Raw genomic sequence first — 15,906 nt, forward strand, 5'->3', positions numbered from 1 at the left:
CACCACTGGATTTAACTTATACAGAAGTACCCCTGGACTTATATGGCAGCACCACTGGACTTATACAGCAGCACCACTGGACTTTTTTTCTCGGCACATGACACCACCACTGGACTGATGCAGCACAACACAGCACTACTGGACTGGACTTAAACAGCAGCACCACTAGACTTATGGCAGCACAGGACACCACCACTGGACTTATGGCAGCACAGGCCACCACCACTGGACTGATGCAGCACAAGACCGCACCACTGGACTGGATTTATACAGCAGCACTAGATTTATGGCAGCAGAGGACACCACCACTGTGACTGGAAATACACAGTACAAGACAGCACTGGAATGACACAAAAGAGCAGGTCGCCACCCCATGCTCCACACCACTTTCCCGCACAGACACTGTCGCTCAGCACACATCTCTCTGATATTTTATATTTATCATTTCAAAAAGAATTTAATAGAATAAGCGGCACTAGTGAGCTACGATGGCATCCACATAATTAACAAGAAGCAATAGAGAAAAATAAGCAATATTAATTGGTTAAATATTATTTACATTAAAAAATCTATTCTGTATAAACTCTAGAAGTTAAACAGTATCAGTAAAAAAATATTATAAGTAATTATATTAAATACTGAACATGCATGTCACTTAATACATATAACATATTATATCTACCTGTGTTGTGTTCCAAGTGTGTTAGTTGCAGTTGTGAGGGATCCTCAGTTGAAAATAGTCAAGTGGTACTGTATAACCCCAAGCACAATGACCAATTAATTACAATGATCCCTATCAGTGAAACACAATAATAGCGCTAAAGTTTAAATCCATAATGCTTCACCCACGTCTTTTCCCTTTTTAGTTTTTATTTTATTTTATTTGACACATTTATAACAACACTTACTTTCTGCATCCAAACTGAAAGGGTTGTAAACTCCTTACTTTGTCATTAGCATGCATTTTCATGCAACTCTTCTATTTTTTATAGTAATCATATATTGTTTTTACACAAATATGTTACAACTCTACTATTGTTATAGGGATCATTATCCAGTAGTTTATTGTTCATTGCACTTGGGGTTATACCACCTGACTTAACTGAATAAAAGTGAATGTCAATTATTTTTTCACTGGTTTATTCTCCTTTGTTTCATTCTGTTTTATGATTATTTCCTGAGTTCAAGGGGGAATTAATTATGCCCTAACAATATGTGAGCTGTCTATGGACAAAGAGTCTACCATTGAATTAATGCGAAGGCTTACAGTTGTTCTATGCATGTAGATATAAAAATGTGTTGCTAAGTATGACTTTTTAATGAAAAATTCTGTAATTAATCAATAAAATCTCACTGAGAAATTGCAGTGATATTCAGCAACATCAGTGATACTACTGATTAACATACTGCATTGTTAGACCAGCCATTACTATTATGCCTTTCCTCAGATGGTGGAAACAGGACAAGTTTTTGTTGTGGGTCATATACAGTACTGCCACAATCGTGTTAAAACAGACCTCCCCAAGTGAAAGCCATAACTGTCAAAGGTCAGACATTTTTTACTACACAGCTATTGCTGGTGGTAACCCCTTGATGTACAGTATACTGGGAATTTACATTCAGACCAAGGTTTTTGAAGACTATATAATTGTTTCATCAATTAGAAAATTCAATATGGCCACTAATGTACTCTGGAAATCTTAGTGTGACTTGGTATACACCAGGGTTGGTTTAGTCATAAATCATATAAAATTGGCAATCTGTTGAGAACATTTCTTTCTAATCCCATAGTGTCAGTAAAATGTATGCATGATTAATAATGTAGTCTGCATTAAAGTATGTAGGCATAATACAGCAGAGTAAATATACCACTGTAATTCCTGGAATTTTTTTGTAGCAGTTTTACTCACAATCACATTATTGATGTAACGGTACTCCCATAGGGTGCGGGAACAATGGAGGATCAATGCTGTGTTATTGAATTATTATAACACAATCAAAAAATTGGTACCATTCAGTACTACCTTATGTAGTTTCATCAATTACCAACACAATATTGATCTTTCAGGTCTTCCACAGGCTATAGGATACCTATAGGACAAATAATGTTAATAAATGACATGACTGTACATGGTAGTACATGGTTAAAGATACACCATGGGACCAACAGGGTAACTACAGTAGATGCCAGCCCAAGCTACTACAGTAAGGTTGTTCTTACCCTTTTCACAATATGCGTTTTGTTTTGTTTTTCAGATTTAGTTTCATATTTTCAGATTATATGGGGAGGACATTCATTGGATCAAGCAATATCAGAGAGTGAGAGAAAGGATATATCTTGAAACAAAGTCAGATACAGTATGTATGAAAGGAGAAATTGGTGTAGGCTTTGAAGATGATAGTAGGAAACATAAATTCAATCCTGAAAGAGATGGGGAACCAGTGGAGGGATTAGAAAGTGGGATAGTGGAGGCGGAGAAGTGAGATAAAAAGATAAATCTTACTGCAGTAAAGTATTTTAGATGGATTCTTGGGGAATGAGCTAGCAGCGGGACAGGCCATTTAGAAAGAGTTTGAAGTAATGGTAAGCAGGAAATGAGGAAGTGGAGTCATTGAAGAACATATATTGTCAATTTTGTGAACAAGGAGATGGCAGGTTAGGATGAGTCTGCATGTGCCTTCCGTACAAATTCTGCTCAAACAAACCATAACCGTATTTAATACTATAAGAAAAAAATAAACTGGAACTACCTCAGCAAATTACAAATAAGTAGCTGCATAGTACTTTTTTTCACTTAAAACACAATGGTATAGAATTATGTTCTAAATAATAATAAGAATGTCATACTTTTGAACACCGTGCATAATGACAAAGGACTTAGTGAAAGGCCAGACAAGCTAAACATAATTTTGGACTATAACATGACAAAAGGCCTAGATCAACTTGTGAACCTGTACACTTCCAAACACTTGGACAGTGATAATATTTTATAATATCATTGATGTAACTGCATACAATGCTTTTGTACTATGGACTACATAAATCCTAACAGGAAGGATAAGAAATTTACCAAGAGGAGAATATTTTTAGAAGAGCTTGGAAATGCATTGATCAGCCCGATATTACCTCAAGACTATATATGCCATAGACAGAATTGTTATGTAAAATTGTGACGCATATACAATACATTCAATTACTCATGATCCTCAACCAGAAACTTCTGCGGGGAGAGTGATTTCATGATAATGAAAAGCATAATTTTATGATACAGGTCATATTGACCCAAACAATACATCTGTATAGTAGACATGAACAGAACAGCAAGATTAAATGTTGTTTTTATAGCGATTCAATTCATATAATGACCATAATCACTAAAATATGTTCCTTATTATAGAGCTTATTTAGTTGGACTTTTTATTGAAAGCATATTTATCAGCATTAATTGCATCTGAATTATGGAACTTTGATCTTTTACAGTAATTGTATATATTTCTATTTTTTTGGAGAGAGAACATTCTATAGCTACCTTTGAATTATTTTGCTTATAAATAACCATCCTATTAAAAGAAAATTATATCTAAATACAAAGTATATGGATCATTCAATAACTACTGTATATTGGTACTAACAATTCTCCTATAGCATCCATATACCTAACTGGAAGTAACTCTCCATATTGTACATTACTTTTCTTAAGTGTGTCTTATTTGTGATATTATGTTTATTGTACTTTGATGTTCTGAGTGGTGCAGTTTTCAATAAATTTGTAGTGAATTTATAAGCTTGGTCACAGCTATTATGTATTATTTTTATATATGCATATATAATATTAATAACAGTTGAATTCCATACTGTTGGTTTTCTTTTTCTTTTTCATTTTTCCATGGTTTGCCTACCTACATGTGCAGTATTAAAAATTTCAAATAGGTAAACTTGTTATAATTTTTATTAGTTCCATTCCATCTTCTTGAGTGTGTATCTGTTTGCACACACAATTTTACATTGCCCTTAATTCACTCTGCACATCAATGGTACGCCCTCACTGAAGTTAGTCTATATCTGCATGCTCTATTACCACCCAGTTACTGCATGTGCATTCTGCTGCAAGTGAAGTTGCCATTTAGTTGCATACAACTCAGAACGCCAAGAGATCTGTGTGCTTAGAATAGCTGTGGATCATGGGATGCCCTAAAACCACAAGACCCATCCATAATGTGGACTTGCAAGTAACTCTGAATAAAAAAGCAACTTCAAAATACAAGACACAAGACACACCTAAACTAATTAAGAAGCTCACCAAAAGAAAGGCAATTGCTCTAGGTCTAGGGAAAGTGGGGTGGTGATTCTAGTGCTATCTTGTCCAGACACTATGTCTTATGCTGCATCAGTCCAGTCACAGTGGAAGTGTCCTCTGCTGCCATATGTCCAGTGTAGCTGTATAAGTCCAGTCCAGTGGTGGGGTACCTGTGCTGCCGTATAAGTCCAGTGGTACTGCCGTATAAGTCCAGTGGTACTGCCGTATAAGTCCAGTGATACTGCCGTATATGTCCAGTGATACTGCTATATAAATCCAGTCCAGTTGTACTGCCATATATGTCCAGTGATACTGCAATATATGTCCAGTGGTACTGCCATATAATTCCAGTGATACTGCCGTATATATGTCCATTGGTGCTGCCATATAAATCAGTGGTACTGGCATATAAATCCAGTCCACTGACACTGCCGTATATAAATATAAATCCAGTCCAGTGATACTGCCGTATAAGTCCAGTTATTCTGCCATATAAATCCAGTGATACTGCCGTATATGTCCAGTGGTACTGCCATATAAATCCAGTGGTACTGCTGTATAAATCCAGTCCGGTGATACTGTCATATATGTCCAGTGGTACTGCCATATAACTTCAGTGATACTGCCATATATGTCTAGTGGTACTGCGTATTAACCCATATTAACCGAGTGGTACTGCCATATATATCCAGTCCAGTAATACTGCCATATATGTCCAGTAGTACTGCCCTATAAGTCCAGTGATTCTGCCGTATATGTCCAGTGGTACTGCCGTATAAATCCAGTGGTACTGCCGTATAAATCCAGTGGTACTGCCGTATAAATCCAGTCCATCGATACTGCCATATATGTCCAGTGGTATTGCCATATAATTCCAGTGATACTGCCGTATACTGTATATGTCCAGTGGTACTGACTTATAAATCCAGTCCAGTTATTCTGCCATATAAGTCCAGTGATACTGCCATATAAATGCAGTGATACTGCCGTATATGTCCAGTGGTACTGGCGTATAAATCCAGTGGTACTGGCGTATAAATCCAGTGGTACTGGCATATAAATCCAGTCCACCGATACTGCCATATATGTCCAGTGGTACTGCCATATAATTCTAGTGATACTGCCGCATATGTCTAGTGGTACTGCCGTATCAGTCCAGTCCAGTGGTGCTGCCATATAAGTTCAGTGGTGCTGTCCTGTGCTGTATATTATTTACTCCAAATAAAGGGGTTAATAATATTTAATCCAAAATATTTTACAGGATTTGCCCTGTGTGGTGTAGAGGTACACTCTCCTTGGCTGCATTTTGTTATATACTGTAACTCCAGAAAACTAATGTAGAACAAAAATTTGGAGGATAAAATAGGGAAAGATCAAGAACCACTTCCTCCTACTGCTGCTGTTGCTGCCGCTGCTGTTGTTGCTGCTGGGAGTCGATCATCATCCCAGAGGGGAAGTCGGAAGACCACTTGTACTACTTAAACTAAGCAAATGACTGTCCAACAGTCCTTTGCGAGGAAGATGAAATATGACAGCAGTCATCCTGTTGCATAGTGTATCACTGAGGCCTTGACAGCTATGTTGGTGTTAGACGTGCATCCGTTATCTGCCATTAGTGCAGTGGGACTGCAGTGCCAAACCTAGAAGGGCCAGGTGTTTGTGCCGCACACTTGTGTCGCTTAGCTTAGTCATACAGCTACCTCATTGCACCTCTTTTTCTTCTTTGCATGATGTGCTGTTTGGGGCCTAGTTTTTGAATAGTGCCATCCTGTCTGCCACTGCAGTGCCAACCCTAGATGGGCCAGGTGTTTGTGCTGCACACTTGTGTCGCTTAGCTTAGCCATCCAGCTACCTTATTTCACCTCTTTCTTCTTTGCCTTATGTGCTGTTTGGGGCATATTTTTTAAATCTGTCATCCTGTCTGACACTGCAGTGCAACTCCTAGATGGGCCAGGTGTTTGTGCCGCACACTTGTGTCGATTAGCTTAGTCATACAGCCACCTCGGTGCAACCTTTTGGCCTAAAAACAATATTGTGAGGTGTGAGGTTTTCAGAATAGACTGGAAAAATGAGTGGAAATGAATGTTATTGAGGTTACTAATACCGTATGATCAAAATTACCCCCAAATTCTGTGATTTTAGCTGTTTTTATGTTTTTTTCAAAAATCATTCAGATCCAAAACCGAAACCAAAACATGAAAGGGTGGTTTTGGCAAAACCAATCCAGATCCAAAACACGAACATGGAACCAGAACCAAAACCAAAACACGAAAAGTGCCTGTCGCACATCTCTAGTTAAAACAGCTTGTACTGTAATAGCAAATTGCTGTTGTATTAAAATTTAGCAGTGATCTCATATGCGATAACAGTTCATTGTAATAATTATACAAGTCAGATAATTGGCGCTCGTGTGTACGGATATTTCGTGTGGGCTGCAACCTGTAAATGAAGTACCTCCAAAAGACTTTGCATAAACAAGATTATTAATGGGTTTTTACAAGTGCGCCTGAAAAGGAATATGCCTGAAAAAAATTGTGTACTGGTCTCTTTCCTAATTGATTGTGCATTCAATAAGATGGTGCTGCTGAACAATGAAAGATATGATATAAATACTGACAATAAACTATAATGCTAAAATAAAATTGTGTTTTTTTATTTTTTTTATTTTTGTGTAAATACAATGAAATAACTGCTGCTACAGGATATGGGGGGGGTAGAAAGGGGGGGGGGGGTTCCACTGCTATGGATAAAGCAGTGATAAAGTTCTTGGATGAACAAAAAATAAGAATATGAGTGCTGATGTTCCACTTCAGAAAGGTGGCGTCCCACCTCTGAGTGGAATCTAACTTGAATGGAAAATGTCCAGAGCTGGTAGTTAAACTGTATAATTTCTTTGGTACAGGTGGGATCCAAAAGAAGAAAAAAAACAAAAAAAAAACAAGGGGTACCCCCGAGTTGCCGCTGGCGGTGAGGGGTCAGGGTAGGGCTGGTGCTGTTAGTAATAAGGACTCCGGACAGACCGTACCCCTCTACGCCCTGAACCACCCCGATGTCGCTCTAATGAGCGCAGCGCGGTGTCCTGGGCAGAATGGGATCGATCGTAAGTCTTGGAGAGGGAGATAGGGACTGCTTCTAGCCCTGCTTGGGCTGTCCGCTGCGCCTTCTCCTCTCCTACAGAGTCCCTTACCTTCTAGCCTCTGCTCCGTCTCCTGTCCCTCCGCCAGCGGTCTGCTCCGTAGTTGCTGCTGCGCCTGGCGTCCTCCCGCACTTCTGGATTGGTCCGACCATGTGACCAGGTTGAGAGCTCACTGGGTCCCGTCTCTTTCCTCTCTCCTCCTTCCTCCTCTGGGTCTCAAATTGCTCGCTCTGTTATTCAATTAAGAAGTCTATTGTGAAATTGTTTTCTGCTCATGTGCTCCAACGCGTATCGGCCAGTGTTGGCCTTCGTCAGGGAGTCCTTGTCCGCCATCTTGGATGTGGGCTATTTATGCCCACATACAGCGGGAGTGGCCTGGGTTGATTTGCCGCATAATTTGGAAAGTGGGAGGGTAGGGGTGGGGAAAAGGTGTGCTGAAGAAAAGCAAATGGAAATAAAATAAAATGAAATAAATGGGTTTTAACCCTCTCATTCCTGTGTGTGTTATATCCATAAATGGACGAATGGGAACCATAAAAATAGTGCCACTTATTGCAGTGCTGTACATTAACTTCATGACAGTCAGTCATCATGGTCTGGTTATTAATCAATAATTACAATGGAATGATTTCTACAGAAACAATTAGGTTAGTCTGTATGACATGCTTACATGCGTCTATGTGGGCAGCTACACGCACACATACATTCCCTTTTGTCGCTGAGGGGGTGAGCTAGTGGGACTCTAATTTCCAATGAGTGTCCTATCTTGATTATTTCACCTAAATATTTTTATTTTTAGCTGCTGGTCACTTGCCTGTTATTACTGCTCTTATCACATTGTCTACGTTTAGCCCATGAGGTCTTAAGGTTTTTAATGTAAACATCCATTTCAACTCTTCCTTATTAATCGTCTTCGTGAAATTAAATCATGAAACAAAACTGGAGAGGGGGGCTCTCCAGTTTTGTTTTAGCATTTTAATGCCTGTGACTTTCATCCCTTCTGGGTTCTGCCGGTGTTTCTCTCTGAAATGATTTGAGAGGCTGTGAGTTTCTAGACCTTTCTTTATATTCCTTATATGTTCTGAAATTCTTGTTTTTAGTGGCCTCACTGTCCTCCCTGTATACTGCAAGTGACAGGGGCATTCAATCAGATAAATGACACCCTTAGATTGACAAGATATGTGTTCCTGAATGTCGAATGACTCCTGTGTCCTATTTGATTGAAAGCTTACAATACCCTTAGTTGAGACATGGTTCGATTTACAGTATTGGCAAGAATTACAATAAAAGAAACCTTTGCTCAGATTATTTCCTGATAAAGTGGTCTGTAATGTTTCTCTCTTGTTTAGATGACCGTGTGTTAGTCTGGATTTAAGGTCCGGTGCCTTCCTACATATCACCCTTGGTTTCTCTGGTAATATGTCCCCTAGTGACTCATCTTCTAAAAGTATGTGCCAGTGGTTTTTGATGATCTTTTCAAGTTTCCTATTCTTACTGCTGTATTGAGTTTGAAATGTGACTTTACAATCTTTCGTCTGTTCCTTTTTACTTTTATTTTTGTATGTCAAAAGTGTTCCTCTTTCTAATTTCTCAATTTCCTGTAGATCTCTATCTAGTGTTTCCTCCTTGTAGCCTTTGTTCAGAAATTGTGTTTTCATTTCATTGGCCTGAGTATGGTAATCCTCTATTTTTGTATAGTTCCTCCTAATTCTTTTAAATTGGCCTGATGGTACACTGCGTAGCCAGTTGGGGTGGTGTCCACTGGTGGTGAGAATGTAACTATTGACATCCACGCTTTTTTGGAAAGTTTTAGTGTGAATAGTGGTTCCTTCTATGAAGATGGTGATATCTAGGAAGTTAACTGCGGTTTGGCTGTAATCAGTTGTGAATATCGGGTTATTGTTATTGGAGTTGATGTGTTTCAAAAAATCTTGTAGTCGCTCCTCGGTACCCTGCCATATGAAGATAACATCATCTATATACCGTTGCCATAGGACCATGTTCGCCCCAAAGTCATGCCCACTCCAGATGTAATCATCCTCCCACCTACTCATGAAGAGATTGGCATAACTTGGGGCGAACCTAGTCCCCATAGCGGTGCCTGTGGTCTGTTTGTAGAATGTCTCCTCAAACCAAAAATAGTTGTGTTGCAGGATAAATCTGACACAATCTGAAATGAAGGTGGTCTGTGTTTATTCTAAGGTCAGATCCTTCTCAAGAAAGTACTGTAGTGAGACTAATCCTTGTGATTGGTCTATTACCGTATATAATGATGTCACATCGCTAGTGCATATCCAAAAGTCTTCTGACCATCTCATGTTATCAAGTGTTTTAATGATGTCTGTGGTGTCCCTGATGTATGATTTCTGTGTCTGTACATATGGCTGTAGGAAAGTATCGATGTATTGTGACAAGTTGGACATGAGTGACCCTATCCCAGATATTATTGGGCGACCCGGTGGTTTTGTTTGATTTTTGTGTATCTTGGGTAGGTAGTAAAAAACTGGTATGATGGGGTTTGTGGTGTCTAGAAATCCATGTTCTTTCTTGGTCAGTATTCCTTTTTCCAGTCCTTGCGTAAGTAGGTGTTCTAAAGTTTTCTTATATTTTACTGTGGGGTCTTGTTTTAAAGTCTCGTATGTGTCCGTGTCACCCAGTATTCTAAGGGACTCCTCTATGTAATCACTCTTATCCAGGATCACAACTCCCCCTCCCTTATCCGCCGGCTTAATGGCTATGTTCTTGTTTCCTGTCTGTTCTCTGAGTGCACCCTTTTCTCGAATACTTAAATTGAAATCCACATTTTTTGTGTCTATTTTGTCTAGGTCTCTGGTCACCAGTTGCTCAAATGTATCTATCAAGGATCCCCGCATATGTTGGGGGTAAAATGTCGAGGTCGGTCTCAGGTCTGAATGTTTGAAAGTGTCCTTGCTTGGGTTATAGTCTACATTCGTGGCGCTGTTGTTATAATATTTAGCAAGTGTAAGTTTACGGGTAAACCTGTCACAACTGAGGGCCTGAGCTGACGGGAGGCAGCCTCAGTTGTAGGGGCTGAGATGTACCGGAACCTGGGAGGTTGTATCAGACCCCTGGACATGTAAGTAACATGAATAATAACTGCCCGAAGGCGTGACCACGACAACTTGGATAAAAGTCAATGATGTTTATTATGACAACTCCGCAACACAGCAGCAGTAAAAGAAAACGTAAAAGTCAGCAAAGAATAAATACAGTTCCTGGGTACTACAGGATGGCAGGAGCCACAGGGCACTGGTAGTGTGAGATAGTTCTTATGATCTTCTAGATGGAAAGTCCTTACCAGGCCCGTCTGTAGCAATGGAGATAACCCAGGATTGTGCCAGCTGGTGTTCCAGGAAAAGCTGGGTTGCTGAAGATAAAACAGCTGCTGTGGATACTGGCTGGAACCAGACTGTTGTTAGCACGGAGTGGATACTGGCTGGAACCAGTTAAATAATAAATGAACTTGGGAGCGATGAAATATGAACTGAAATGTAGAACTTGAGAGCGGAGAAATAATAATACCGGTGGAGAGTGGTAAAGTGTAGAAAGGACACCGGCCCTTTAAGGGAAGCTGTACTCTGCTGGAAGCTGAGCTGGAAGCAGGTAATTGATGTAACTGGAAACAGATGAATCCACAATGGATTGGAGAGTCAGGCTACACCGCAGGTGGAATGCTGGTGCGGGTCTCTATGGTGGAAGTCTTGAGACAGGAGCTGGAACCTGGAAGACAATCACAGGAGAGAGACAAACAGGAACTAGGTTTGACAACCAAAGCACTGACGCCTTCCTTGCTCAGGCACAGTGTATTTATACCTGCAGCAAGGAAGGGATTGGCTAGGCAATTATGCAGATTATCAATACTGAGAACAGATTGGTGGAAATGATCAGCTGACAGAATCCAAGATGGCTGCGCCCATGCAGACACTTGGAGGGAAGTTTGGTTTGTAATCCATGTGGTAATGAAAACAGTAATGGCGGCGCCGGCCACCGGAGACAGGAGGCGCCAGGCTGACAGATGCACATCCAACCACGCGGACACAGCGGAGGCCGCGGCTGACGTAATCGCCACTCAGACACTCTGCATGCAGAAGTTCAGGGACGGCGGCGGAGGCCGCGGGAGACGCCATGCCAGGTGTAATATGGCGTTTACTGTGACAGCGTCCCAGAGTGACAGGAGAGGATACAGGAATGTACACATCAGGATAACAGATGGAATCCGGTCCTGGAGCGCTGAGCCAGCCTTAGGAGGCATCTGATGGGTAAGAAATGGCGTCCAGATACCCGGATCGTGACAAAACCTATGTAAATCTAAATAGGTTTCAAATTTGTTAAGTTTCTTTGTAGGAGCAAACTTTAAGCCCTTATTCAACAGTGTTATGTGTTCATTCTTCAATGCAATCAAGCTGAGATTGAATATCCCTGTCTGGTCTATTTCTGTAGGTTGTTTCATTTTTGTCTGCCTCCCTCCTCTCCCTCTAGCTCCTCGTCTAGTTCTTCTAATTTTCTTTTGGTCGGTGTCATTTGTCTCTGGTCGCAGGTTTTCAGGCCTGCAACTTTCCCTAAAAAAAACCCTGCACATCCTATTGGGTCTACGGGTGGTGGTGCTATCTTTTTTCCCCCTAAAACTTGGAAGGAAGAAGCTTCTTCCAGGTCAGCAGAGACTTGGAATCCTTTTTCAAGTGAAAAACGTGCTAGATTTTCGTAGTCGAGTTCTTCACTCAAACTGTATGTGGAAAAGTTTGTGTCCTGTTTTGTGTCCGGATCTTCTGAAGATCCACCCTTTTTGTGTAATTTTTTGTCTGGACTGTCTCCTTTCGCCCTACTATGTAACCTGGTCATGTATTGTTGATAAGTTAAATTTAATTTCTTATATATCGGTGTTTTGGGGATCAAAACTGAGCTACATCTTAATAATGCCTTTTTGGGTGTCTTGGATTCCATGTTTGCCATGAGTCTTCTTTTTGTTCCCTTTCTACTTGTTTTTTCCTTCCCTATCTTGTCTCTTAAATTTTTTTATTTTTTTGTGGCTATGATCTCTTCCTCGATTTTCCTCAGTCTTTTTTGTGAGATGTCTTTAAGTTGTTTGAACTCACTGTCCTCCTTATGTGTCTCTAAAACTGTGTGCAAAGTCTCTATTTCCGTCTCTAGGGTGTTCAGCTCGTTCTCATGTGTCTCTAGAATTAATTCTATGAGGTGTTTGGAACAGTTGTGTAGGATGAAGTCCCACTTCTTCATGAAATCGGAATTCTCATTGTTTTGTGTAGGGTCCTTCTTAATTTTTAGTCCTTTGGGGATTAGGTTATGCTCTAAGTACCATTCTAATGATTTTCTATCCCACCACACCTTTGATTCCCTGGCCACTAATTTCTCTAATTTCAGAAAAATGTCACAAAACTTGCTGACAGTCTCGTGCGTCTCTGTGGTATGTGAACATTGCGAGAATACCAGGTTAGCCCTAGTATCTCTGTCTGCACGGTGATCTAAAATACCCATATACAGAGCTGGCCAAATGAAGAGGTATTAACGTATGAAATATACAAGTCAGATAATTGGCGCTCGTGTGTACAGATATTTTGTGTGGGCTGCAACCTGTAAATGAAGTACCTCCAAAAGACTTCGCATAAACAAGATTATTAATGGGTTTTTACAAGTGCGCCTGAAAAGGATTATGCCTGAAAAAAATGTTGTACTGGTCTCTTTCCTAATTGATTGTGCATTCAATAAGACGGTGCTGCTGAACAATGAAAGCTATAATATAAATACTGACAATAAACTATAATGCTGAAATAAAATTGTGTTTTTACTTTTTATTTTTTATTTTTGTGTAAATACAATGAAATAGCTGCTGCTACAGGATATGGGTGGGGGGTAGAAAGGGGGGGGGGGGTTTCCACTGCTATGGATAAAGTAGTGATAAAGTTCTTGGATGAACAAAAAATAAGAATATGAGTGCTGATGTTCCACTTCAGAAAGGTGGCGTCCCACCTCTGAGTGGAATCTAACTTGAATGGAAAATGTCCAGAGCTGGTGGTTAAACTGTATAATGTCTTTGGTACAGGTGGGATCCAAAAGAAGAAAAAAAAAAACAAGGGGTACCCCCGGTGCTGTTAGTAATAAGGACTACGGACAGACCGTACGCCTCTACGCCCTGAACCACCCCGATGTCGCTCTAATGAGCACAGCGCGGTGTCCCGGGCAGAAGGGGATCGATCGTAAATCTTGGAGAGGGAGATAGGGACTGCTTCTAGCCCTGCTCGGGCTGTCCGCCGTGCCTTCTCCTCTCCTACAATTGTAATTATTGTAATCCATGACTTTTGTGAATCAGAGGTGTAGGAAACCAAAAGAATTTATGTTAATTCTGTATACTCTTTTGTGGAAAGTGTTAACAACTAATACAACTTAATACTGTACTGTAGTTCTCATCCACTATTTCTCAAAATGCACCTATCACACTCAAATACTATAGAGCTAAAGTTGATCCAAAGCACAGTCTTTATCCTTTCAACTTCAAGAACAGCAGAGACCAGAAATATCTTTAGTGAAATATCTTTATTTCTGATGTTAACGTTTCATTTCCTCTAATAAAAATTCAAAGTATTTCCGATCTTTCAGCAGCAGTGCTCTCTGATTATATAGTGTGCTGAGTTTCTCAGCATCTTTATCAAAGGGAACATGTATCAGTTAGCATCTACTGGTACTTGAATACTGTATATCTATGGCAGCAAGGATAAGGAATAAATATTTAATATTTACTGTTCAGAATTAATTCCCAACAAATCTTGTATTAAACATGGGACTATTACACATAAGAATTTTATTTTTAGAGAAAGAAGACTATAATACAATATATGGCACTATGATATGTTCTTTTCCATATGCTTTAGAGATACTGGAAACAATTTAAATGCATTATTAACTTACAGATGGTAGAATTTATTGCAGTGAACTGTGTGCCATAGCGCTGAATGTGTTTTTTTTTTTCAATTAACTTAGATAGCCAAACTATTCACACAGATACTAATGAGAGACTTGTTACATGATAGCACAAATTCTACTTTTAAAAATAGAAATAGAGTTCAAATGGGATCTAGAGGAAATGTTATCCCTTGTCCACATATTTAACAGAACTTATGGATCATGTAACATGAAGAACTTTTTTCACTTTAAAAATACAATTTATTTAAAACAAGCACAATCATCAATTCAAAACATGTAAATAGATATTGTTGTATTTCATAAATATAAATCACAATAAAACTGAATATGCCCCACAGGTAGGTGCAGTTAACTGTATTGTGACTGTCACCAGGGATGGACTGGGGCCAAAAATCGGCCCTGGCATGCACGCACATGAAAGGGGGCCATGCGTAGACACTATTCACGGGGGCGTACTGCAAGCCAAGGGGGAATGGACTCATGGCACGCCCCATATATATCTTAAAAACCGAGTGGCAGGGGGGACAGACGGGGGGGTACAAACAGAGAGCTGGAAGCTGCACTGCGTGCAGCCTTCCTGGCTCTCTGTGTGACCAGAAGGGCCCACCAGCACATTGACCCTTATTGAATGTGCCAGAAGTGCAAGATGGGCAGTCCGACCCTTACTGTCACCTTCTAACTGCAATATTAAGTTCATATGAAGTTAATACTGTATAGGTCTATCAATGTCATTCTATGTATTTAAACCCATGTCCGATATTAATGAATGCCGCTACATGGTTTATTTTTTTGGGGTCATGAAAAAACATAATTTGTGACCAAAATGTAATAGGCAGTAAGTAGTATAGGCTTTGGCCTAAATGTGAATGTAAAACATTTTGTCTGGATTTTGACCTATCAAAATTCAGACAATCAAAATACTATAATTGAAGATACAGTATATGTAACTGCTGACAGTGTAACCTGAGTGGATATATACAGACCCACACCCTAACCAATTGGGGAATTAGGCCTAAACAATTGTTGTTGTTGTTGTTTTTTTTTTGCTGCCTTGATAAGAGACAGTTTATACCTATTTTATTTAATGCTCCTATTGCTGGAATCACTGGTGTATCTATAATGGGTGCAAAGTATGCGGTGCACATGGGCCCCTGGATTTAAGGGCACACCCTACACCCATATAATAATACTCGCCTCTCCATTGGCCCTGTATTGGCTGCAGAGCAGTAAATATCACTTGGATATGTGCAATAGAGATGTGCCTGGGAGCGCAATGTGGATGCCATGCTCCTGGAGTCCTGCACATGCACAGTAGACTCTCTCACAAAGCCAGAGTTTACTGCACCACCGGAGAGGGCCCAATCGGAGACTGCACACAGGCCCCCTCCTCTCTTATAGCGCCCCTGGCTGGAATCAAGGCTAAAAATAAATAACACAGAACAAGCTTGAACAAGCTAGACGCAGGCACTCTGCAAGAATACAAAGTGTGTTTATTCTGATTCCAGCAATAGAATT

This window comes from Pseudophryne corroboree, chromosome 2 (assembly GCF_028390025.1).
Source record: "Pseudophryne corroboree isolate aPseCor3 chromosome 2, aPseCor3.hap2, whole genome shotgun sequence".
NCBI lineage: Eukaryota > Metazoa > Chordata > Amphibia > Anura > Myobatrachidae > Pseudophryne > Pseudophryne corroboree.